Below are 23443 nucleotides of genomic sequence, written 5' to 3'. Positions count from 1 at the left end.
GGCGTGCGATGTAATAGCGGAAATAATGAAGTGTCTACGAAGTCTTGAAAGGCTACGGCGCAGCAACGAACATTGAACAGTCGAGTTGTGTGGGTGGATAACAAATTGCTAAGGTGGAGGGGATCGAGCTGAGCACGTATTGAATGCAAGGCCTCCGTACAATTAGCGGCGTGATAATGATAACATAAGAAAATACCGTAATATATGTAGGTAAATGTAATAGCAAACCAGGCGACGGATTGGAGACAAGGCCTCTTCAACCGTTCGAATACTGCCCCAGGTGAAGGAATAAAGCACGGATTGGAGACACGGCCTCTTCAACCGTGCGACCAAAAGCAGTCAACATACACGCAACAACAAACCTACGGATTGGAGACAAGGCCTCTCCAACCGTAGAAACAACGAGTATGAGGGTAAACGTCTGACATGCAATCAGAGTTTATACTCGGATTGGAGAGAAGACCTCTCCAACCGGTGGAAGTACGAGGAAAGCCCCGTTACGTATTGTGGAAAAAAAAAAAAAAATTTCTATTTATACATATATAATTTATTTACACATATATATATATGTAAAAAACAAAACCCTACAATACAAGTAGTCGAACGCACAAGCATGCCACAAGCACTATATGCACAGTGTTTAAGGTAGGCTTGCAAATATTCGTAGAAGTGGTATGCGTCAAGCACATTCAGGTAGTAAGCAGGGCGTGTCAGTCCCAGCGTTAACCATACCGCGGCACTATCTAAGTACAGCAACGTGACCCCGACAGACGTAGAGCTTAGTGCTCAACCTACCTCCACGGAATACTTGACGGTAGTACCGGGGGGTAAATGGTACTCAGACGGTAGGAGGTTTAGTGCGGTTAAAGTCCCACACTGACTATGAGGCTTTCGATGCTTCCTCCTCGTAAAACAAAAAAAAAAAAAAAATATCAGCCCAACAACCATCCCGCAAGCGTAAGGCAAGCCAGCGATGGTGGACGCACAAGACCTGAGAATTTGTATTCGCGTCGCACTTTGCGTGGCAATGCGAGTATAATTCACAGTGTGTTCATAAACACATATGAAAAAGATGATTTTTCAAATCACACCAGGCACACTTCGCCTTATGTGAGTGGGGTTCGTGCCGACTGCCATTGGCAGTCGACAAGGGGTACCCTTTGAGTCAGGGGGAGCGTTACAAGGTCGGTTCCACCGATGGTACGCCCCCCTGCCTATCGGACGCCCCACTAGTTTACGTCCCTTTCCTGTGAGTAAGACGGGAGTTACACCCCTTATTACTCACAGGAAAGGTAATGCACGGGCAGTCTTCTCGGGTAGGAAGGAAACCCGTTCCAACGCCTGTGGTGGGACGGATGTTCCCACTACCCTGGCAGACTGCCCGAGCCAATATAAATACATACATTCTGAGGACGCCCTTTGGGCCACCGGGGGTAAAGTTACAAGGTAAGTTCTGCCCATGGTAACCCCCCGGCCTATTTGGCAGCCCTCACCACCCCTATTACTCAGAGGAAGGCTAATGCACGGATATCCGGCTCAGGTAAGAAGGGAACATATCGCAGCGCCTGTGGCGGGACAAATTCCCCTAATACTCTAACCGAATACCCGAGCCAATATAATGTAGTTAGTCAAATTAGCCAGTATAATCTCACTAATAAAGACACTTCGCCTCAGGTACAACCATCATCGCCATCCCGATCCTTGGACATCCCATCCCGGAGTCTAGCCACCACCGTCGTTAAAGCTCTTCGTTGAAAACCATCGTTATTCACTACTCTCTCTTCGGGCGTGATCATCACTACCGCCGTTATCACCCCTTGGCGATAGCCTCGGTCATTTAATACTCTCTCTTCGGGCGTGATCATCACTTCCGCCGTTATCACCCCTTGGCGAGAGCCACCCTCATTCACCGCCGTCATCACCATCTGAGCCACTGTTAGCTAGTACTCTATCTCTATCTGCGGAGAACCGCCGTCCTCGGATCGTAATATTCTCAGCGACACTACATAGGAAACATCTCTTTCTCCCTCTCTCTACTGGATTCAAGGTTGTGGATATTCTAGCCTGAGATCCGCGTGTGTGTGTGTGTTTGAAATCAAAACACTAATTTACTGTGTATTTATTTAGGTGGGGGAAGTGGGACTTCCACCCGACTCTGGATCGACTGAGCATACCTCAGCCTTTGACCAAACCCACCTCAACTATTATCTGTTCAAAAATCTCAAAACCGAGCTCCGTGGAAAAATATTTGGCGACATGAAAAATTGATTGTCCAAACTGAAGTGTATTTTGGGGCTCTTGACAAATTGTACTACAAAAATTTTATTGAAATGTGTGGGTAGCGTTAGACCGATTGTAGCACTCCCAAAGGAGACTATCTTGATATATAAAGTCGAGTTTTGCCAAAAAAAAAAAATGTTTTCTTATTTAGTCCAAAAACGTATTTCAATAAATTAATACGAAGCCCTAAAGGTTTCAATATGTGGGACCTACTTGCTTATGCGGACCCCGAACGGCCTCTGCGTGTAAGATGAATCTCCTCTGAGAAGCTATTCGTGGCAAAAATACAGTAGTAGTGATGTATATTGGAACGATTTTCCGTCATCCCTTGCAAATTTGGTTTCGAGACAAACCGGTTTTGGCGTTGTGCCATCATCAGTGTTGATTTTTGTTCTGATCTGTTGTTGTCGTTTGTCTTGTATTTATAATTCGTAGGTTCATGAGCAGGTATTGTCAAAATTGATGCTTGGGTATGTTTATGTGTATGTGCTGTGTGTTCATTCAGAACCGAGGGCGGTTTTTACTCATCGATTTGTGTGGCTGACTGAGGCAGGTAAGTCAGTAATTCTAGTCGTTTGACATTGTTGTGGGTTTGTTGCTTTGGTGCGTTTATTGTTTTGTATTTATTTGTTGTTGTGTGTTTGTCTGTTGTACCTGTGTGATTACTTTGTTTCTTGTAACAAGTTTTAAAGGCTCAAATATTGTGTCAGAAATTGTGTTTATCTATTCGCTTATTATTCTACCGTCGAATGTTTTCTGTTTGTTTTCGAGTACGTTCAGGACGTTGGCCTTTTGCTTAGCTGTTTTGTTGATGTTTGCTGGAGCACATTCATTTTCGACCACTTGATTCGCGAAGCAGACTCTGGTATAATGGTTGGATTCCGTGTTAGTCTTAGTTTTCGCCCTAGATTCTCCGATGTTTTGAACGCTGTGTTAATGCTGTATTTTTTTTAAAGAAGTTTGCCAATTTATATGTTGCTTTTCGTCCAGGTGTTATTATCTTCATTTTCATTACTTCTTTTTGGTTCTCCATGCGTTCTTCTGAGCTTATCTACCTAATTGTGCTTTTTTATATCCGTTGTTTTGCAGCAATATTGTATATTACTTCAAGCCGAGCTCCTTTTAATTTTTCCTACAAATTGGGGTGACGGGACCTACTTGCTTTATGCCGACTCCGAACGGCATCTGCAGGGCAGATGAGTTTTTCCTACGAAGCTTGTCATGGCAGAAATACACTCGGAGTAGTTGCCAAACATTGCCGAGGCACGAAACCGCTTAGAAAAATTTTCCTCAAATTGAAAAAACTTGTTTCTAAAATTTTGATGTTGCTTTGCCCGGGGAGTCAACCCAGAATCATGGGTGTGATAGGAGGAGCACGCTACCATCACACCACGGTGGATTATTATTTTTTTATATGCACTTAAATGTTGTTTCACATTCTGACTTACTATTTAATTTTATATTAATTTTTAAATTAAATTGGATTTATTTTTTTATTTTATAAAGGTCTTTAATTGATTTGGCTCTCAGTTCTCCGACTATGAAGCTTTATATAGTTTACTGCAGATAACAAACACGCTTTTACGAGTTCACACTCGTGTATTTGCAATCATTTTTAATGTTAGACAGCAATTAGTGTTAGAATGTTAGATTAGCGATAGTTCATCGAATACATATCGCAAAATTAGATTGTTTAATAGCTTCAAAAATGTAGACAAATATTTTGTCGAATAAACAATTACTGATAAGAGCTTATTTCATAGTTAATTATCACATGACTTAAAAGGAAATAATGCTAACATTTTTAGCCGGTATCATATTTGATTCTATAACTTGTAAAAAACAAAACAGGAGTTAGAGAAAGTATCTACACAATTTAATGCCATGTCTACATTGCTAGTTTTAACTACTGAGATTTGTTTAAACTGATATTTGAACCTACACTTTTTCCACTTGAAGTTAATTTGACGGTTCACAAAGCATAAATGATTAGCGAGAGCACTTGAAGCAATTTGCATTTTTGTTTTTTAAGTTTTTCATAATGAAAAAAAAATAATTGAAAATTCTCGACAGAATCAAAATCATTTTCACGTGTTTTACAAAACAAAAACATATTTGGATATTCTTTTTTGTTTGGAATTTATTTTTTTAATTGAAGTTTGACTTTAAAAAGCTAAATTTGAAAAACTTCCATGAAAAACTTCCAATTCATGACCGACAATTTATAATCAGCGTACTTTGCACACAGGGTATATTAACTTTGGTAAGATAACGGTTGGTTGTGCAGGTATAAAGTAATCGAGATAGATATAGATATCAAAATCATCAGTATAGAATAAAAATTTGACTAAGCCATGTCCGTCCGTCCACCTGTCCGTCCGTTAACACGATAACTTGAGCAAATATTGAGATATCTTCACCAAATTTCGGTATACGGGCTTATTGAAATTGGATGTGTGGACTGATATTGAGATTCTTGTTAAAAATTTGAAAACATTTTTGAAAATGGGAAATATTATTAATCATAAATCAAAAACCGTTAAACCTAACATAACTAAATTCAGCACAGAACTTGCCTTTACTATAAGGAATGCTTCGGAGAAAAATTTACGAAGTCGGTTAAGGACCACGCCCACTTTTATACAAAGGAGGCGAAAAAGAGCTTAATATTAATGGTATTTTCCTTTCTAAATGGAATTATAACAAAAAGTTAGAAAATATTAAAAGTTTTTAAAATGGGCGTGGTACTGCCCTTTTTTGAATAGGCAATTTTCTGTATTTCAGGAGCCATAACTCGAGGAATGCATACTTTCTTTTCTTTATAGCAGGAAATATTTCTAGTAAATGGACGGAAATGGTTAAGGACCACGCCCACTTTTATACAAAAGAGGTTTAAAAGGGTCGTAGACTAGAATAATAAGCTATATCCTAGCGAAAAATGGTTTTGTATCAATGATATTTCACTTACCGAGTTTTATTGTAAGAGGAAATTGGGAGACATTTTTTTTTAATGGCGGTGCCACGCCTCTATTCCGATCAGTTATTACACAACATTTCTAGAGCCCCAAAAAAATAAATCCCCCGTAACAAAATTCGAAAAAGTAATTTAACGGAAATGAACCATACAATTGAAACTCACGCTGAGTATATAATGTTCGGTTACACCCAAACTTAGACACTCTTACTTGTTTTTAATTATATTCTCTAGCTTTCCATTAAAAATAAAAATAAATACAGGGTGCGATGTACCTCTGAAGAGATTTTAGTTATTTATTAATGTTTACAATTTTTTCCTTTCTATTTGTTATTAGCCGTGTTTTTTTTGCATGTACATGCATCTACATTTGCGGGTAAAAAAAAGCTTATCATCACTTAGATGATGTTTAGGAGACCCATCTAGCGGCAGTGGCTAAACAACTAGCTACAGAATGGGTTGTACCGAGTAGCGCAGACACGCACCTCTGAAGTGTGTAGAGGTAAAACTTAGATGCGTATTGAAACTTAGGAGTATTAATTTTCTGCGCAGCAATTTCAGAAGTGTAGATAAAGTATGCACTTGGCAGTCCATATAAAGTTTAAGTGCATATGTATATAGATGTAAAAAAACACAGCTATTAAGAAATTTGTTTTCAACAAACTGACTGGCAACATAAAATTTAAATTAATAAGTTTACGCTATTTTGCTACAAGCCAAAAATTTGTGTTAATTGTTTATTAATAACAATAATAAAGTTATGCATAGAAATTTTATTAAAAATTATTATTGGCCTTTAATCTTTAAATTTATTAAACTATTTTATGAGCTCGAGACCTTATCCAAATAAAACACAGTGTATATATTTTATATTTGTATTCGATATTTCGACTTTAGTCTGAAGTCATCATCAGGAACAATTGAGTATGTTATACAGGCAAAAATATCGAATAAAAATATAAAATATATACACTGTGTTTAATTTGGATAAGGCCTCGAGCTCATAAAATAATTTAATAAATTCATAGAAATTTTATTAAAAGTCACACAAAACTGCAAAGTTAAACTGAATTTGTTCAGCCATTTGTGACGATGTAGCGTTCGTTCTGATTTAATATATTGAATTCGGAATAAGTTTTATTGAATGATTTAAAAAAAAACGCACTTTAATAAAAAATTCGTGTTGTCCAGAACTTTTTTGGCGAATCGGCTGGATTGACAAAAACAATCTACTAAAATCGGTCAAATAAAATGCTCAAAGCGCTTTGTCCGCTTAGAAATCAAACGGAAGAGAACTCCTGCCAACTACTTTGCACTGAGCAGGCAATTGAAAAGTGAAACCATCTCTCGACGCACGAAAATCACGCTCTATAAGTCGCTCAATATACTTGTCATGATGTTTGGTTGGGAATCATAAACAGTATCCAGAGAAGATGAGATGGTTACAGGAGTGTTCGAGAAAAAAGTTCTTTCGAAGGTTTATGGTCCTGTTAGGTGTAATGATGTGTTGTTTAAGCCTTATGCAGACACAAGCTGGTGCAAACAATAAAATCCTAAAGGCTTTGCTGGCTAAGTCATGATATGAGAGTGAAATAAAACGTTCGGGCTTGGAAGTTTCGTTTCGGCACCCGTATTTGCAAGATATCCACTGTTAAATCTATGGCTACAAGCTAAAACAGCCAAAGTCATATATCATAGGTTTCCGGGAGTACAAGTTGAAAGTTAAAATCTTTACCAGAAAACAGGGATTTGTGATGAGCTCGAAATTTGAGCGCTAGATGCAAGTAAATGAGTTTTATTTTATTTTATAAATAATCAAAATAAAGTTATATATAAAAGTAAAACATTAGCGATAAGCAGTATAAAGTATCAGTATCGAATGTCAAAAATATCGATGTGGTGCATAATGCAATAATAAAGGTGATGTCAAGCATAAACTCACTTTTCGGTAGCTCTGTTTGCCAGTATTTACTTGTACTACAAAAGTAATAAATTTTGATTGCTCCATTTTTCGTACAAATTTCCTCAAAAAATAAGTTTTCTGCTAAATAGTATCTATATATAATCTTTTGAGGAATACAAAGTTACGTTAATCTTTATATCTAAAATTTCTGGTAGTGGCTTTTTTAGTTATTCTATTTCTAAACGTATAGTTAAATCTATTCCGATCGTAGTAGATTTCAAACGCAGTTATGTATGATAGACAACCCTTTAAGGGCCACTTAATGGTGACTTATAACCATATAACCATAACCAGATAAAACAGCTGATCGAACCTACCTTATGGAAATCAATGTAATCTATTAATGGTGCCATACAATAACGCTAACGCCATAGCCATACCATAGCCAACCAATATGTTTTTGGTTTCTCGCCATATCCAAAACCTAAAAATATTTGAGTTGGTGAATTTAATAACTTTTTGTAGATTTTATTCATTGTTTTGGATACGTTATGACAAAGAGACTTATTTTTTTTGTGGAATATATTTGTAATTTTTTGCGTTTTCTTCATTTTTATGAAATTTTCACGATTTTTAGGTTAAGACACCATTAATCGATCACATTGGATAAGGTTGTGGATATGGGTATGGTTACGACTATGACTTTAGGGTTAAGGAAGTTTAATTAGCCCTTAAATTAGGCATGACGAACTTGTCAGAATAAGGGAAAACGTCAACGGGATAAGAACACTTGAATATTCATTTCATCATGGATGTGGTGAAGTAACGTACAGTAATTCTTGTCCCTACTAGAGCCAACATATACTAAAGCAATATTGACTGAACAAAAACGGGAACAAACTTTGGTAATTTTATGTTAAGGCGGAACTTTTCCGTTTCCCAGAAAATGTTTAGATTTTTTGTTACGAAAACGCAATTCATATCAGCACAAACGAAAAGAAGCAATTCTACGTATGTATATAAAAATTATGTATACAATTTTTCTTAAAAACTTAAAAATAGTATACGCACCTATTTGTTTATTATAAATATGTAGCTGTTGTTGTGTTTCACGGAAAACGCAGCCGAGCACAAAGAAAATTAAGGAAATCGCAACAATAGCGCACATACACACTCACGAAACACTTTAATCAATTACGTATAAATAATCGAAGACGAAAATAAACAAAAACCTGTTGTGTGGGCTTTAAAATGCACAATGCAAACACAATTAAAAACGGTAAAGAAATTGTCTGCAGAATGGAAAAGTGGCAGAAGGAAACTAAAAAAACGCGGGCGGTTTTTTTTTTGAAGTTTCGAAATTTTTAAATTCGTGAGGAAGTGTTGTCGGTTGAGCGTAAAATGAATCTATATTTCTTTTTTCTTTTGTAAAAATGTATAGTGTAACAATTTTTTTTTTTGTTTTATATTTATCTTTCAATTTGTCGAAATACTTTTCTTAACATTTTGTTGCTTTCTTTTCACTTCTTTTACTCTTCTATAAAATTTGTTTGGCTTTCTTTAAAACTTGTTGGTTTTGTTTGCTAAATGAGTTCAACATCCTGTCGGCTTAAATTTTTAGACAGTTTTTATTTTCATATTTGTTGCATTTTATTATTCAATTTCGCTGACTACTACTAAATAAATATTTATTTGTTCTAGATTTTATACAAATTTTGCACTTATTTTGCTCTTTCTTTTGTTAATAAATCGTATTTTTTTTTTATTTAGTTTAATTTTAAGAATTTACATTTTTTGTGTTTGTTTGCTATTTTAATTATTTTTTATTGTTATTTTATTGGTTTATTTTCAAAACTTCACTCTCTGTCAGGTTTCACAATGACAGTTTTTTTATCAACAGCTGCGAAAAAAATGTAATCAATTGAAAGAATTGAAGTATTTACTACTCATAGATACATATATATATACATATTTATGTATTTTTGATAGACTGATAACGGTTTTGTTGTTGCAACTTTTGAATTGTTATCGATCGAAAAGCACGTTGATTGTATTTGTTATTTATTTTATTTTTTTTCTTTCACTTTATCTTCGCTTCTTATCAAGAGATCGAAATATTTGTATAAATAACACTTAAGTTACACTGTAAAAATATTTGTGGTTTATTATTATTTTTTTAAACACGTTTACTTAGAAATTGATATGTATTAATTTTGATTTTCGTATTTTGGAAATATTTCTAGAATTTTTTGTTAGTAGCACTACTAGTTTCAAGAAAATTATTATTTAAAACACGAGCATGTTATAACATAGCACTTAATTTTTAAATTTTTCAGGCTTAATTTTTATAATTTGTTGAAAACTTGTTTGATATTCAGCTTCAAATTATTTGGGTATGCCCCGTTTTACACCATACAATTCTTGAATCCAACTCTGTTGACGTTCCCTTTTGTGCTTTCTATTCGCATTTACTTTAATCAATTTTTCTTGAAAGCAAGTGTGAAACAAAAAATTGCACACAAGCAGAGAGAGGAAGAGATAGCAAGATGAAATTGAAACGACTTGACGGCGCGAATGCTGTTGTACTCTTTTCAACCCCTTTGCCGATGTCGCGTCAGACTTGATTCTAGAATTGTATGGTGTAAAAGGCCACTAATGGAGTTGTTATGGGCGGAGGGCGTAAGTGAGAGCAAGGCCTGTATCATGTTATACGATCACGTATCTAAAAGCATTTTCACTCTAACGATAAGTAGGGGGACTCATGGAAGCATATAAACCTATAAGGTGTAAAATTATATCCATTTACACACGCGGTTATATGAACGCACCTAGTAATACTCTTGATAAACTTGATTGTTTATCAGCTGTATTATTGCAAAACAAAATTTTTTTGATTGTTATACAAATTAAAAAATGCCAAGATTAAGTGAAAAATCAAAACTAAAACGCCTTTACTTGCTGATGTTGGATTCCGATGAAAATGCCTGCTGTAATGTCTGCAAGGTTGCATTCCTTTGAGTTTACCGCGTTTACACAATGAAATGTGCGCGTAAATTTATACAAATAGTGTAAATGATTTTTCATACAAATTTGACAGCTCGTTTACGCACTAGATAAATTTATACGTTTACACACTTTATAAGGCATTTATATGGTTACATGAGTCCTCCTAGTATGAATCTGTCAAACTATTTCGTGTTATGGATCTAATGTGTTTTCTTAGCCACTAGTTAGCATACATATTTCTTTACTCCGATTCATCATTTCAGAGCTATTGTGATTTAACAAATTTGTTTTCGTTCGTGAATCGTATAGCACGAAATGGGCCTAGACCTATATATTTGCGGTTAAAAAGCATTGGTTTTTACTTTTTTTTTGTTATGATGTCTTACCTGCTAGTTTTGTTAAATTAAACATATTTTTAATATATTACTAATAAAAATATACCCCTATGTAATTTAACGGCAGACATATGACATTTTAAAGCTTTAGCTAGGAAAATCGCACCAATGGATCAGCTCTTTAACTTTAACGTAGTTAGGACTTTTATATAGTAAAGACAGATTAAGATAAGCCTATTTTATAGTAAAATCAATTAAATCTCAAAGTCAAAATGGATTTTCTAATGGTTGATCTTCTAGTTCTAATTTTTGGGTCTTTAAGAAACACTGTGTTTTCGGCCGGGTCCCGGGACCTCAGATCGACCATATCTTTACTGACTTTTCAAAGGCTTTTGATCAAGTTTTATGACGTTATTCTTATGCGGAGTAAAGCTTGATTTCACTCTGTGTTCTCACAATGCGCCAAGACCTAGTTTAAATATAACGGGATTAGCTTCATTTTCGTATTTAACTCATAATTGTTAGCTTTATAACAAGTTTTCCCATACAAATATTTCCCCTTGATAATCGGTCATTATGAACAAGTTTTAGAGATATCTTTTCATAGAAAAAGTTCGACTTCTATAGTGTAATATCTAATTGGAAGCACAAAATCAAATAAAAACGTAAAAATTTGACAATTTGTTGTAGATTAAGGCATGTGTAAACGTGGTCTATATCTTATTTGGGCTGTATGCCATACATTCTCCCCTTTACGGATTTCGTTCGGTTCATTTCATTGGATCGTCTAAGATTCCTGAAGGTAATATCTTAGCTGAATAAAGTCGTGGAATGCTAGGAATACAACGAATATTGGGATTTGCTCTTGACATACAAGTAAGAAATTTTGCAGGGCATAGAGAACCTCTTAGAAGACTTCTGTTCAGATATCGAATAATCTTTCCCAAGTCCTATATGAGAGCGCAATAGTTGAGGAACTCATACAGAATGACGTGGAAGTGACACGTAGTATTGAAGAAACATATGAGGCACTTGCTTACGCACATTTTGTTTTGGAAGATGATGCGGAAGATTCTGTAGACTGTACTTGCGTTGCTAACATGGAGCGAGTAGTGACATGCTGAGTGACTTATATCAAAAACTAATGGGTGGTTGAAACTTTTTTAAAGACTTATTTTGTTTTGTTGATTTTCCGACAGGGTGGATAACTGATGTATATTGGAACGATTTTCCGTCATCCATTGTCAAATTTGGTTTGGAGACAAACCGGTTTCGGCGTTGTGCCATCATCAGTGTCGATTTTCGTTCTGATCTGTTGTTGTCGTTTGTTTTGTATTTATAGTTCGTAGGTACATGAGCAGGAATTTTGAAGGTTTAATTTCAATTGAAATTCTTCCTGAAATATTGCCAATGTCGATTCGAGCGTTAAAAGAATGGATCATAATATTTTTTGAATGGTGCATAAGACTGAATCATGTGCCGCACTCTTGAATAACGGATCGCGTCGTCATCCTGCCAAAGCCGAGAAAACTCATATTTTTGCTCAATACTCCAATCAATTTACATATTAAATCGAATATCGACGAAAAACTATTTTCTTTCTCAGAGCACGCGTGCACCAAATGCAAGTCGGTAGAAACTCTGCGCCTAAGGTGTTTCCAAGATATTGCTGAGGATTTCAAAAATATCTCGCAACGGGCGCTTAATGGATTGCCTTAAATTCACTGAAAAGCATCCGATTTTAACAAGATGAATCTCTTGCATGTGGGCGATTTGTCAAGCTACGAGATCTGTGAATAGATGCACGCCGCAATGTTCAGTCTCTCGGCGTACGCAGATAACGTGTCAGTAATCTTAAGTAAAAATTCCGACCAAGGATAAGCTCTCTGATGAATTTGGAGCTGCTTGAAATACATGCCTAGGCATCTGACGTTGGCTTGAAGGCGGATCTGGTATTGTTCCTCCAGGAGAAATACAGCACAAAATATCGAATACTCATTTCAGACAGCAAGTCGCCATGGAAGGCCTTCCTCTCTCATGGGCACCGATGGGGATCTTAACGCCACGGCGAAAAGTTGGTACAAGGGTACAGAAATAAATGGAATTAAAGTACTGTAAAATTAAAATCGTACAAGCTTCCAGATCAAAGTACATAGTATCATTCATCCTGGAGGAAAACGGCGTAAGCTACAGCAGCCTAAATTTATACATTGACAACCCAACGGCCATTAAGACGATTATCTCGCATAGCACATCGTCTGGAAGTGTTTTAGAGTGCAAAATCGTACTAGGAAGAATTGAAACAGGGAGTGCTTGCACTTATATTGGGCTTCCGGTACCCCAGGCAATGATGGTAACTGTGGTTGTAGTGGAAAATGAGAGCGAACCCTTTAAGCATATGCGGTAGGTGTCGCAGTCAGGCTTGCTGTGGTTCAAATCAGGCATGAAAGGCACATGATTACCCAAAACAGGAATGGCGTGAACAGGGGCTGCAAAATGTTAACGATCATGTGCAAGTCTTATGACATTTGACTAAAAACAGCGAGATGTAACATCTAAAAAAGAAGAGCAACAATAAACTCTGTCCAAAATACACCACGGCTCTACTTACATATCATTGGGTGAAAGCTTTTCCGAAGAGACCTTACTTTTAAATCTACTTTCTCTTTCTCATAAGTATATTGACAAGGCCAGCTAAAAGACCCTGCGTTTTAAATCTTCACCACCTTGGAGACGTTACTGTAAAAAAAATACATATATAGCACACCTAGCTCTAAAAAGCGCTAACTCAAAAACAAGTTTTTCAGGGAATTAAATAAAGTGATATTCCCCAGACATGTGTTTTAAGAAATTTTTAGTTTTGCTATACATTTTTTCGATAGGCAATTTTGCTATTATTGAGCTAGTTTACAGATCGACCAACGTTTGAGTATATATTTATAGCTTCAAATATCGATATATTTGACTTAGCTCACTTTCGATCATGCGTGCGATATTTACTGAATTCGAAAGCAAACCACAAAAGGCGCAAATGCGATTACGTCGTCTGTTATCAGCGGAAGCAGGCAGGGTAAAGTACCCTCAACTTGTATTGTGTTAACAAACGTATTGCGAGAGCATACGAGAGCGAAAATAATGAAGGCTGAGCATGAATAGCAGACATGGTTGCCACCTCTTTTTTTAACAAAAATTCGTAATGAAAAGTACCAAAATATTTTATATTTCATGTAGCGTTTAAAATAATGCTCAAAGTATTAAAATATCCATCATTTTTGGTCTTTAGTGATGTTGATATCTAACATTTGTATACACTTACAAATTTACACAAGAAAGCTCCACTATTCATTATCTACACAATGCTTTTTACTATAGATCGTATCTGAAATTCTCTGAAAGCCAGAAGCTTTTTCATCGAAAACATAAAAAAAATATTTCTGCACCCTTCGAGAAATATACAGTTTCTAAGCCGATATCCCACATTATTCTCTGTTTACTCTCCAAACTTAGAGAAATTTATATTTATCAAACCTCATCTGGCAACATTTCTCCAGTTGATATCCCAAGTTGTAAATAAAAATATTATTCAAGGTGGCACCAGCAAAGCCAACAGCTATTTATTGTGGAGAAATAAAAAAGAGATTTCAGTGAAATTGGAGAATCACATTCGAGTGCACTTTGAGAACTATCGTTTTATCAATCTAAGAAACATTGACGTTAAGATTTAAGAAGTATGTTAGTTAACAACTTGAGCTCTAATGTGACTCAAGCCTAAATGTTTATTAAGGAGCGCATATGAGAAAGGGGTCACCAATTGAGTAGAAATCAACAATGTGGCAATTGTGCCAGCAGCTGCGTGTATTTTTGTGTAGCCTTGTTTGCACAGCACGCAATTACAGCAAAGCGGAGTAAAAAAAACAAAAACAAAAACACTGACAACAATAATAAAACAACTCGGAGCAACAATAAAAATAAACTCTTAACAATATGATAAAAATAAAAATATGCCACTTGCAGGTAATAACAACAAATCAGAGGAGGGTCGTGCGGTGAGTAAAAAGGAAAAGCAGTATATTGTAATGTAAGTGTAGCCGAAAAAAAAACAATAATTATCATTGTTTTAACTCTCAGGTAATTTATTACAAAGCATATACAGCATATTTCAATAAGTGGTATGTATTTGTTAAGTTTTTGGTGTAAATATCTCAGCACATCTAATGGCGCAATATCTTTACTATAAGGGCCGTTTTTACTCTATTCAGTCACCTATCTATGGATTATCTAAATTTTCGCTTTCTCAAGCAAGTATGGCGAATTCAGTACAAGGTGGTGTTATCCCATCAGCTGACTGCTTTTTCTTCATATTTTCTACGCAAAGTGAATTTAGAACAAGGTGGTGTTATCGCATCAGTTGATTGCTTTTTCTTGATATTTTCCAAACAAGGCGAATTCAGTACAAGATGATGTTATCCCATCAGCTGATTGCTTTTTCTTAATATTTTCCCAACAAGGCGAATTCAGTAAAAACTGATGTTATCCCATCAGTTGATTGCTTTTTACTGATATTTTCTACGCAAAGAGAATTTAGAACAAGGTGGTGTTATCCCATCAGCTGATTGCTTTTTCTTGATATTTTCCACACAAGGCGAATTCATTACATGGTGATCAAGGCGAATCCATACCTGGTGGTGGCAAAGCGAATTCAACTAATTCGCCGTACAGAAGATTGTCAAGTCAAAAGAAAAATTTCATTGATTCCGATTAATTTTATTTGTTTTGCTTTGCCATCGTCTTGTATAGATTCGCCTGAGGTACAGCAGAATGTCAACAAAACGAAAACGACGCAAAATTTCTTTGAAGTTGACATTTTGGTCTACGGCGAATTGGTTTGAATTTGGTTTTTTATTACCTAGAGTGTAAGGCAAAAGTGTGAACTAGCTATTTTGCTAGTTTTCTTGTTTTCACAACAGGTTTTTACTGTTTGTTCTACTAATTATCGATTTAATTGGGGTTTTTGTCATCTCGTGTTGGTGAAAATTTTTCAAATGAAACTGCAGAAAGGTTGCTTTCCTTCAGTTAAATTCTAACTTAACTATTGATGCTTAAAACGGCCATAATAATTCATAACATTTCATTGCTCAGAAAACCATAAGCTGTTCTCAGCCGAACCAAGTTCCACGATCTTACGAGGATATCAAGAAATTATTGACATTAAGGCTATGGTGAATTCACCGAAGGCAGCCGGTTCTATGTACTGGAGGGACTCGGGATTTTTGCCGACCAAGGGCTGTCTTTCAGTTAATTTAATTTGATACATCAAATGGTTCCATGAACAAAGTATTGGAGAGTGAGGTTCTAATTTTTTTAGGCGGATATATGAATAAGCACAGCTCAGCCCTATCTCATCTAACCTTATACTTTTTATGGAGCTTGAAATGATATCTTAACCTTGTTCCGATATTTATTATAATAAGAAGAGAGATATAACGCTTGCAATAGGTATAGATATCGAAACGATGAAAGGGACAAACGGACCCACTTAAGAGTTCCCGGCATTACCTGATTCTATAACCTTTGTAGCAGCGAACAGAAAAATAGATAATAATAAATTTTATTACTAAAACAATGCAAACCAATCTGAAAAAAAAAAAAAAAAAAATCCGGTAAAATTCCAAAAATTCGAGAAAATTTTGAACTTTTTTGTTGGAGTGCTCAGCATTTTTTTGAATATGCAATTTTTTAGCCCTATTAGTTTTAGTCTAAAAAAACATAAGTAACAGGTCTCTCAAAATTAGAGTGGAGTTTTGAGAACTTTTTTCCGAAGTGTGTTTTAGATTTTCCCCCATACATGTCTCCCATTTTTTCTGCAGGGATTTTATGACCACACTAAGTAATTACCTTTTTTTTTTGTTTCTTGAACTGAAACGATTTATGCTCAGTTTCATTATGCAAAATAAAATTTGTTTGTATTGAATTTTTTTCTACCTTCTTTTAATTTCATTTAATTGCATTTTGTAATTGGCGTATTTATCTTGATGAAACGAATTGTTGAACAGGTTTTTAATCTAACTCACTAATTGCAGCACAATTTTTTTGACAATACTAAATAATTTGTACAGCTTTACTTATCATCGGTTGATTAAAGCTTTTCCACAGTTTTACAAAACCAGGTCAATAACTTGGCTCAGTATATCTACACATACATACATACATATGCATACAGTAGCAAACGAAAAAATATCAGTGACAATTTTTATCAAATCGGCGTTTAAATTTTTCTCTTCATATTTACGATATATTGTGAACTAACTTCTATTAACTTTAACTAATACCATGCAAAACAAACTCAAAAACGGTTTCGAAAAAAAGCAAACATATATACGAAAAGATTTTACAAAAAATTCGAACTTTATTTTCGAACTTTTATTTCGAATTTTCTGAATATTTTTGAGTATGTAGTTTTGTGGTCCTATTATTTTTGGTCCAACAAAATACAAGTTATAGGTCTCTCATGATTTGCATTGATTTTTGATAACATTTTTGGCACGAACGGTAGTTTACATTTTGCTCCATACGAAGTGAGACAATTTTCTTTTATATGAAAGAAAATGTAAAAAAAGAAAAAAATTAAATGAAACAAATTTTCGAAAATCAATGCAAGTTTTGTACTTTGTTAGGCTTACTTTGTTCTAGATGGATAACTGCATACTAACAAGAATTCGGAGAAAAACAAATAAAAAGTTCGAAATTTGATTGATTTTCTCGATTTTTCGAATTTTCGGAATACGTTTTGTATATTGGTTTTATAGTCTCATTACAAAATTTATGTTGTTGTTGTAGCAGTGCTTCGCCCCACCTAATAGTTGCGACCGATCACAAATTGTCATCAATATCCTCTAACGGGAGTCCAAGGAAACTTGTTGTTTCAACAGGGGTGGACTATAATGAAAGGGGTGTTAGAGGCGTTGGTTCCACATTACAATTAAAGAGGTGGTTGGTGTCATGTGGGGACACATTGCAAGCGGGGCATACATTTTGTATGTCGGTGTTGATTCTGGATTATTATTTGGGAATCAGCATCAACACTAGCAACAACATCAGCACTGAAATCCAGCGAAGAATCAATCTTGCCAATAAATGCTACTTTGGACTAGGTAGGCAATTGAAAAGTAAAGTCCTTTCTCGGCGAACGAAAGTCATACTCTACAAGTCACTTATCGTACCCGTCCTGCTATATGGGGCAGAAGCATGGACCATGACAACAGCAGATGAAGCGGCTTTGGGAGTGTTCGAGAGAAAAGTTCTTCGAAAGATTTATGGACCTCTACGCGTTGGTGATGGCGAGTACCGAAGAAGATTTAATGATGAGCTGTACGAGCTATACGCAGACATCAACATAGTCCAGCGAATTAAAACGCAGCGGCTGCGCTGGCCATGTTATGCGAATGAAAGATGATGCTCCGGCCAAGAAAGTGTTTCTATAGGAACCCGCCTATGGAAGCAGAGGTAGAGGGCGGCCCCCACTCCGTTGGAAGGACCAGGTGGAAAACGATTTAAACTCCCTTGGTGTGACCAATGGGCGCCGGTTAGCGGAGCGAAGGAGCAACTGGCGCGCTTTGTTGGACGGTCATAACCGTTTAGACGGTTAAGCGCCAATTAAGTAAGTAAGTAAGTTGATTCTGGATAGGTAAGAGTTTAACCTGTTACAGTATCCGGAACGAAGTTGAGCTAGAGTGACTCGCGTTTCCCTGGGGAGTATGCGTTCCTCTTCCGCAAGTTTTGGGTACTGTTCTTTGAGTACTGGATTCACCGGGCAATTCCTGTCATAAAGGTCCGAAGCCTGTTTGTGGAGTTCACTGAGGACCTGCTTGTGTTTTTTTGCTTCATACGTCTGAGTTCTCAGGTACCATATTTCCTCATAATGCTTACGGAGACGACTCCTTAAGCCCCTAGGCGGTGTTGGCTCATCAATCAGATGTCTGTTGGGATGCCCAGGTTTCTGGGTATTCAACAGGAACTGTTTGGTTAGCATCTCATTTCTCTCCTTGATGGGGAGTATTCTCGCCTCATTATGTAGATGGTGATCTGGGGACATAAGAAGACAGCCCGTGGCGGTTCTGAGGGCAGTATTTTGGCAGGCCTGCAGCTTATTCCAGTGAGTAATTTTTAGGCTTGGCGACCATATAGGGGATGCGTAACTAGTATGCAATCGGCTGGCCAATTGCTTTGTATGTAGTAATGAACGTTTCTTTGTCTTTTCCCCAAGTACTGCCAGCAAGGGATTTGAGGATTTTATTACGGCACTGGATTTTCGGTACAATTGCGGCCGCATGCTCACCAAAATGTAGATCCTGATCAAAGGTCACACCCAAGATTTTGGGGTGTAGGACAGTCGGTAGCGTAGTGCCATCGACGTGGATGTTCAAAATGGTTGACATTTGGGACGTCCATGTTGTAAATAAGGTCGCGGAGGATTTAGTCGGTGATAATGCCGGGTTTCGCGAGGCGAAAAAACTGGAGAGATCAGGGAGGTAGCCGTTTATTCTGTTGCGAAGCTCATCGATCTGTGGGCCTGTGGCCATTATTGTGCAGTCATCGGTGTAGGAAACGATAGTAACTCTTTCTGGTGGCGAAGGTAGCTTAGATATGTAGAAATTGAACAAAAGTGGGGATAGGACACCACCCTGTGGCACCCCTTGTTTAATTCTTCTTGGTTTTGATCTTTCGTTTCTAAATTGCACCGATGCCTGCCGACCACCCAGATAATTTGCGGTCCACCTTTTAAGACATGGGGGAAGGGTAGACCCTTCCAGGTCTTGCAGTAACGTGCCATGGTTGACCGTATCAAAAGCTTTTGATAGGTCTAGCGCAAGGAATACTCTTCTATGGTGGGGGTTTTGATTTAAACCGCAATTTATCTGGGTGCTAATGGCATTTAGCGCGGTGGTGGTGCTATGGAGTTTTCTGAAGCCATGCTGATGACAGGCTAGCTGCAAATTTGCTTTGAAGTAGGGGAGCAAAATGGCTTCAAGCGTCTTTGCTACTGGCGATAGGAGAGATATCGGGCGATATGACTCTCCTATGTTAGCTGGTTTCCCAGGCTTTAGTAGCGGGACCACCGTGGCCATTTTTCATTTTTCATTTTTCGGGAATGACAAAGGTGGAAAGAGACAGGTTGAAGACATGCGCTAAATATTTGAAACCCTCTTTCCCTAGGCTTTTAAGCATCGGCATGGCTATGCCGTCTGGGCCCACTGTTTGGATGGTTTAGCATGACCGATGGCATCCTCAACCTCTTTGGCGGTGATGGTAATTGGTGACGCGCTGAATTTATCTTTATGTGCGTGTCTGTTGGCCCTCCATCTATCTTTGTCGACCGCAGAATTCATTATATATTGTCGGCAAAAAGCGCTCGCGAATTTTTTCGCATCCGACAGCACTTTGTCGCCAAAGTCGATGGAAACTTTGTCATTGTGCCTAGACGGATTCGATAGGGACTTTACGGTGGACCAAAGTTTACCTACACCGGCAGGGAGGTTACAACCGCTTAGGTGCTCCCCTCATTTCGCCCGCTTGTGTTCATCCACAAGCAATCTGATGCGTTGGTTTATATCCCTTATTTGGGGGTCGCCGGAATCGAGCTGTCTTATAAGGTCACGTTGCCTCGCTAAATTTGCGGCCTCTGCCGGAAAGTGGGGCCGAATTTCGGGAATTCTACCGGCGGGAATGAAGCGAGCCGAGGCGGATTCAATGACCTTGCGGAAAGCACGCTCCCCTTGGCGGGCATCAGTCGAGATAGGGAGGGCAGCAAAGCGGTTGTCTGTAAAGGATTTGTATTCGTCCCACTTTCCTTTTTTAAAGTTTATGAAAGTGCGTTTTTCTGTGACGATGAAGTCGGCGGTACGCTCGAGCGAAATAAGTATAGGCAGGTGGTCGGATGCCAATGTTACCATTGGCAGCCAGTTGACGTAGTTTACGAGTTCTGCGATCACGATTGATATATCCGGCGAACTGTGACAGTTTCCTACCATACGTGTGGGGGCATCTCCGTTTATTGTGCAGAACGTCGTTTCTTCTATTTGATCCGCCAACATCTCACCCCTACTGTCCGCCCGCAAGTTTGAATGCCATAGATCGTGATGGTCATTGAAAACGCCTAAGATAATGCGATTATTGCCAGTGAGTAAGGCGCTAATATTAGGGCGGTATCCACTGGGGCAACAGGTAACAAGAGGGATGTAGATGTTGATGATTTCTAGGTTTGCATCGCCTGACCGGACAGATAAGCCTTGACGTTCTAAGACACTGTCCCTGCGGCCGATGTCAGGATCAAATGTATGATATTGCACAGAGTGATGTATCCGCTCTCGCGATCTTTTCTGTGGACATTATACCCAGAGCAGATCTGCAGAGCAGATCTTTCAGTGAGTTTATTCTCTTGAATCGCAGCAATGCGGATGTTGTGCCGCTTCATGAAATCGACTATTTCCGTGATCTTCCCAGCTAATCCATTACAGTTTAACTGCATAATTCTGAAGTGTATGGGGGGAGACGTCGTCACTTTGGGAGTAAGTGACGGGTGACTACGCCTGGGTTGTGGAAGGCTAGGACGCAACTGCTGTTGCGGCCCTGGGACTGGACGTCCTTGGGTAAGCATTGGGGTACCCGGTGTATTTGGGTATGCGGCCTGGCAACATGGCGCAATGAAACCCGTCGGGGGGTTGCCGTCGCGGAGATCAGAATATCTAGGAAAGTGGCACCGTCCATGGCAGGAGCTGCATTGGGCGGATGTCGCAAACATATATATTCTGTGCTGGCAAACGGTGCAAAGGGAGGTAGGGACTAAGAGTCTGTTTCCCTGACCTACACAATTGCTGCCGGAAAAAAGGGGGGGCGGGAAGACGAGGGCTGGGGCTGATGCTCGGTATTGCTCCCGACTCTATTACGGAGATTGTAGGTATGAGTGGGAGCAGCCGTATGAGCTGGTGGCGCCGTGGGGCGCGAGCAGCACCGGGTGATTTTTGTGGCTTGCGGGGCTGCTGGAAGGTAGTGGGGGCGCTAAGGCGTACACTACGGGACACCCTAGGGCGTTAAAAGCAAGGAGCCACAAAAGATTTATAGAAGTTACGTGGACGTCTGGTTTTGGAATCTAAGCCAGAACAACCTGTCCGATGCAACCATCCCTTACACGAGGCACACTGACAAGAATATGACCGTCCTAAAAAGATTCTTTTCCGGCAGATGCAGCAAAACCATTTCTCAGGACCGGGGTCAGTAGACGGACCCGGATTGGGTTCGATACCTTCCCGGAGCAAGAGAATATGGAGCAGTCCCGCTGCAACGAGCTTCTGGGAGGATACAAACTGTGGGAGGGACGCAACAATTTAATGGGGTTACACTGAAATGACAGTCCTTGGTCGGGAAAAATTCCGAGTCGCTCCGGTACATAGAACCGACTGCCTTGGGAAGCTACAAAACTTATAGAAGTATTTTTTAAAATATCGACAACAAAAAAGAAGATTTTATTTGACGAAGTTTGAAAATACTTGCCACTACTATTTTTCTGTTCACTGCTGTATGTACTTCATTATTATACATATTACTAGCAGACCCGGCAGACGTTGTTCTTCCCTAAATTTGGCCTATCTGCATACATTTTAATAAATCTTTTCCGTCTAACTCTGCCCTACTCCTATACACTTTTTCCTAATCTTTTTATTCAGTCATTCCTCCGTCTTTTTCGCTTCATCTCCATCTTCGTCACATTCTATCTCTTTCTCAGTCTCCTTCTCTCTTTTCTCTTCTCTCAAGTTTTTCTCCTTCTTCTTCATCTCTTATTGCCAGTCCCAGAGGGTGGTATGTATTTTGTTCCAGTCCCATTCCGAGTCTCAGTCCCAGTCCCACTCCGAGTCTGAGTCTCAGTCCGTCTCTGGTATACTTCCCGGAAAAAAGCTTCGTAAATACTAATATATTATTTACGAAATTTCAGGCAAATCGAATAGGACGTATGTAAACAGGTATGTGGGTATTATTAATTCTTGTCTTTATTTCGGCTTCGCATGCATATTTATCAGTTTTGCCAGGTTGATGCGAATAAATCGAATATGACAATGAACTTTAGAGCTCTCAACAACAGCTTTCATTTGACATCCATAATACACACACATCCTAGGGGTATCCGGGTCCATGTTTTGGCCTATATCTCGAGACCCTAGTCACTCAGCGGTGTAAAACTTACTCTGTATTTTAGCACACATCAACAGCTTCAATTTGATACCCATGATGTGAAAACGCATTTTAGGTGTATCCGGGTCCACGTTTTGACCTACATCTCGAGACCCTAGTCACCCAGCGGCATAAAACTTACTCTGTACTAAAGCACACGTCAACAGCTTAAATTTTATACCCATAATGTAAAATCACATCCTAGTGTTGCCCTGATCCACGTTTTGGCCTATATCTCGAGACTCTAGTCACCAATAGGTATGAAAACTGCCCTGTACTAAAGCACTCATCAACAGCTTCAATTTGATACCCACAATCTAAAAACATTGTCTAGGCGTTCACGGGCCCACGTTTGGCCTATATCTCCAGACCCTAGTTACCCAGGGGTATGAAAATTATCCTGTACTATAGCCCTCATCAACAGCTTTCATTTGATATTCATATTGTATTAACACATTCTAGGGGTACCCGGGTCCACGTTTTGAGCTATATCTCGAGACCTTAGCCTCCCAGTTGTATGAAAATTATCCTGTACTAAATCACTCATCAACAGCTTTCATTTGATATCCATATTGTATTAACACATTCTAGGGGTACTCGGGTCCACGTTTTGGGCTATATCTCGAGACGTTAGCCTCCCAGTTGTATGAAAATTATCCTGTACTAAATCTCTCATCAACAGCTTTCAATTGTTATCCATATTGTATAAACACATTCTAGGGG

The 23443-nt window shown here is 38.2% G+C and overlaps 1 protein-coding gene across 5 annotated transcripts in view; it reads right to left on the bottom strand.

Moving 5' to 3' along the window:
- Positions 1-23443, bottom strand: part of SNF4Agamma (SNF4/AMP-activated protein kinase gamma subunit) — a 591124-nt gene that overhangs the window by 496670 nt on the left and 71011 nt on the right. For 3 of the 5 annotated variants that reach the window (XM_067758889.1, XM_067758886.1, XM_067758887.1), the window contains exon 2: positions 8229-9300. The exons of 1 other annotated variant lie outside the window; for it this stretch is intronic. The gene's annotated coding sequence lies outside the window, so the exon portion shown is untranslated. The remainder of the gene's footprint in view (positions 1-8228; positions 9301-23443) is intronic. One more of the 5 variants, XM_067758888.1, reaches the window with a different exon arrangement.

Source organism: Eurosta solidaginis, chromosome 1 (genome assembly GCF_040869045.1).
Source record: "Eurosta solidaginis isolate ZX-2024a chromosome 1, ASM4086904v1, whole genome shotgun sequence".
Lineage (NCBI taxonomy): Eukaryota > Metazoa > Arthropoda > Insecta > Diptera > Tephritidae > Eurosta > Eurosta solidaginis.
Note: the sequence above shows the minus strand (reverse complement) of the source record. Positions and strands in the feature narration are given on the sequence as shown.